We start from the raw sequence: 4,686 nt of genomic DNA, 5'->3' as shown, positions 1-4,686 counted from the left end.
TTTGGGAAAATAAAGAAATGTATTTTGTAAATAAAAATACTTATTCTCTAAAACCTTTGGATTGAATATTACATTATTCATTACTTTGTGGTTAGCTATACAATAATGTAACAGATAGTTTTTGGAATATGAATCAGTTCACTGATTGAAGTGATATAACACTAAATCGAAAGCATTTTGCACACACTTTAGAATGAGGTTTAATATCATGGACATATATCATGAAATTTGTTGTTTTCGGGCATTAGTACAATTCAATACATAAAAGGGTTACTATAATTTGCAATAAGAAATGTAACAAAATAAGTAGTGCAACAAGAGACAAAATAGTGAGGTAGTGTTCATGGGTTGATAGACCGTTCAGAAATCTCAAGAAGCTGTTCTTAAAGCACTGAGTGTGTATTTTCAGCACCTGATGGCAGTAGTGAGAAGAGCATTCCAGTAGAGTGGTTGGATAATAACAATGTCCTAAAATTCTGGACAGTTTTCCATTTCCTGAAGCAGGATGTGCAAGATTGCCAAAATATTTTGTACAAAGTGGAGATCATAACTTGAATTTTTCTTTCTGCATAGTTTGTAGAACAGCATAAAAATAGGTCCTGAAGCCCACCATGTCTGCACTAACCATGAAGGCAATCTAACTAATCCCATCTGCCTTCATGTGGTCGATATCCTACTAGTTCAGGGGTTTTCAACCTTTTTTATGCCATGGACCCTTGCCACTAACTGAGGGGTCCCTAGACCCCTGATTGGGAGGCCCTTTTGTTCCTGCCAGTTCATATGTTTACTAAATGTCTCTTAACATCACTCTTGGATCTGCTTCTTCCAATTCAACTGACAGTGCATTCAAAATACTAACCACTCTTTGTGTACAAATTTTTTCCCTCTTAGCTTAAACCTACGCCCTCGAATATTTGACATTTTCACCTGGAAGGAAGACTATCTACCCTATCTCTGTTTCTCATAATTTTATGTACTGTACTTCTATCAGATTACCCCTCATTCTCTGATATCCCAGGGAAAACAGTCCAAGTTTGTCCAGCCTCTCATTATAGCCAATACTTACAACATTCTGGTGAACTGCACATTCTACAAAGTCTCCACATCTAGTCTGACTGGAGTGCAGCAATCAGAAGTGCACACGGTACCTTGAATGTGGTGTAACTAAAGTTTTATACAGCTGCAATATGACTTAAATGCCCTCAATGCACATGGTGCCCTCAGAGTTCCTTGTTATTAATTTGCATCTTGTGCTGTTAATGGAAGTGTTGTGTATTTACTATTTGAGTAATATTGTAAAAATACTGTTTGATAAATCATTCTTTGTTGTTTACATAATGCAATGCAGGTTATATGTAAAAGTACATAAATGGCATATGTCCTTACACCGCCATGCCATATGTATGCGCCTCACTTAAAGTTAAAAAAACTAGCATTTTGGACTTCCTTGTTTTTCTACCAATTAGTTCTATCTTCTGGAATTGGAAATCATAACGGTGGCGACAAGTAGGTTTTAAATAAACTCGAGACGACTAACTACAAGTTGAAAGGCAGCGACGTGTTCCATTTAAAACAAAATAGCAGGGAAGTCATGGCAGAGTTAAAATAAGGGAGAAAATGGACACATTCTTGGTTCATAACAGTGAGTGCCAGGTGATACTAATAATCATACATTTAAAAAGAAAAGAAATGGCTGGCTACATCAGAAAGACAGATATGCTCGATAGTGTAAGAGATAACTGGATATTGTATACTGAGGATATTGACCAGTATTGTAAAGCAAATGCAAATGTAAAGCAGGTGCCGTTTTTGCTGAGTGCATTGGATATTAAGGCATACAGTTTGCTTAGAAGTTTGACTGCTCCAGCCAAAACAGCTGAAATTGACCTTTGCGGATATCGTGAAAGTAATGCAGGAACATTTAGGATCAAACCATTATTGGTAATAGAATTCCTTAGGTTCCATAATCTAAGTCAAAAGGAAAGAAAGTATATTTAGGCGTATGTGGCTGAATTGAAGAAGTTGTCTAAGCATTGTCAGTTTGGAAATGGGCTTAGTGATGCACTGAGAGATCATTCAGTTTGTGGAATCTTAAAGCATTCAAAAGCAGCTCCGAATTGAAGCACAACTTGTATTTTAAAAAGCAGTTGAAATAGCTATATCAATGGAAAAGCAGACAGAGATGCAATTGAATTACAGTCAGGAATAAATGTGAGCATGGACAAAAATGTAATGTCAAAACAGAAACTGGCCTGGCCAAACAAATTGTTGTGGCAGGCCATCACGTACACCAGGCTAAACCAGGTTTAAAGGTGAAACTTGCAGAAAATGCAATGAAGTAGGACACATACAAAGAGTATGTTGAGCAGACAAAAATAAATGGACCCACTATAACCTTGTGGGGTGGCGGGGGTGGTTTACCTGCATTGCTTTGTTTTATTTTTACATACTTTGAGGAAATTTAAATTCATTATTGCAATAATATTTACCATCCTGTATTATCTGATGTTTAATCCATTTTAAACAGCAAATTTGGTCAAAATTAATGTTCCTGAAACTTCAACTGCTCCCATAAGAAAATTGAGGGTTCCCTTGCATACATTGAACAGATTAATATACCAACTCACTTTAGATCCCAATATGATGAAGAGCCAGAATTACAAAGTCCAAAATAAATTTTAATATCAAAGTACACATATATCACAATATACAATCCTGAGATTCATTTTCTTGTGGGCATACTCAACAAATCTGCTGAATACCGAATGAATGAATGAACACCACACCAGGGCTTTCAACCAGCGTGCAGAAGACAAGAAATTGTGCAAATGCAAAAAGAAGAAATAGTAATATAAATAAATAAGCAATAAATATGGATAAAATGAGATGAAGGGTCCTTGAAAGTAAGTCCTTTGGTTGAGGGAACATTTCAATGATGGGACAAATGAAGTTGGGTGAAGTCAAACCCCTTTGTTCAAAAGCCTAATGATTGAGGAGTAGGAACTGTTTCTAAACCTGGTTTTGCAAGTCCTAAGCCTCTTGTACCTTCTTCCTGATGGCAGCAGCAAGAAAAGAACATGTCTTGGGTGGTGAGGGTCTCTGATGATGGATGCTGCTTTTCTGCGACAGTGTTTCATGTAGATGTGCTCAATGGTAAGGGGATTTACCCGTAATGGACTGGGCCATATCCACTACTTTTTGTAGAATTTTCCGTTGGTGCTTCCATACCAGGCCATGATGTAGCCAGTTTAATATACTCTCCACTACATATTTAGAGGGGTTTGTCAAAGTTTTAGATACCATGCTAAATCTCCATGAACTCCTAAGGCAGTAGAGATGCTGCCATGCTTTCTTTGTAATTGTACTTACATGCTGGGCCCAAAACAGGTAATTGAAATGATAATACCTAGGTACTTAAAGTTGCTAACCGTCTCCACCTCTGATCCTTCGATGAGGACTGGCTCATGGACCTCTGGTTTCCTTTTCCTGAAATCTATTATCAGTTCCTTGGTCTTGCTAACACTGAGTAAGAGGTTATTTTTATAACACCTCTCAGCCAGATTTTCAATTTTCCTTCTATATGCTGATTCATCACGATCTTTGATTTGGCCCTTGACATTGGTGTCATTATCAAAATTGAATATGACATTGAAGCTGTTCTTAGCTACACAGTCATAAGTGTAAAGCAAGTAGAGCAGAGGGCTAAGCACACAGCCTTGTGGTGCACCTGTGCTGATAAAGAACATGGAGGAGATGTTGCCAATTTGAACTGACTGTAGTCTGCAATTAATTATACAGAGGCTGCATTTCTCTTAATTGTAGCAATTTTAGAAAGGCAAAGTTAAGGTTTTACTTTGTACTTGAAGTTTTTTTGAAAAAGATTGTAGGAATGGAAGTAATCTTAAACACAAGAGATTGCAGATGCTGGAAATCCAAAGCAATGCACACAAAATGCTGAAGGAACTCAGCAAGTCATCTATGGAAATAAATAGGCAGTCAATGTTTTGGGCTGAGACCCTTCATCAGACCAGAAAGGACGAGGGAAGAAGCCAGAATGGAATGGTTTTTTTTCTGTATAATTCATAAGTGACTTTTTCTTGGATTTAAAGAAATGCTGATTTAGAACTACCTTTCTTATACAACTATTGACTTTAATATCTATTTGAAAAACTTCAGAATCAGTCAGTAACACGAGAATTCTATCCTTACCTAATAGAATGCATATCTACAAGCATCTTAAGCATAGGAATTGCATCTAATTCCACCACTTCTTCTGGCAGCACATACCTGTGTAAAAACTTAAAACTCTTTGGTCCCTTCAAAAACATTGCTCTCACATTAAAACCTACTGAATGTCTTACTTGTCCACCTGCTGTGGGAATAAAGATTGGCCATCTACCCTAGCTATGCCTCTAAGTCACCCATCAGTCTCCTTCGCTGCAGGGAAAACAAGCCCTGCCTATTCAATTTCTCTCCAAATCTGAAGTCTCTCATTCCATGCAACATTCTGGTAAATTTCCTCTGTGTCTAACATAACCACATCCTTCACAGTGTGGCTACCAGAACTGCACACCATAATGCAAGTTGCAACATATCTGAAATTTTACACTCTATGTCCTGATTTATGAAGACAAGTATGCTTTCACCACCCTATCTACTTGTGCTGCCACTTTCAGGGAACTATGG

The sequence above is a fragment of the Mobula hypostoma genome, chromosome 1 (assembly GCF_963921235.1).
Source record: "Mobula hypostoma chromosome 1, sMobHyp1.1, whole genome shotgun sequence".
In the NCBI taxonomy this organism is placed as follows: domain Eukaryota; kingdom Metazoa; phylum Chordata; class Chondrichthyes; order Myliobatiformes; family Myliobatidae; genus Mobula; species Mobula hypostoma.
Note: the sequence above shows the minus strand (reverse complement) of the source record.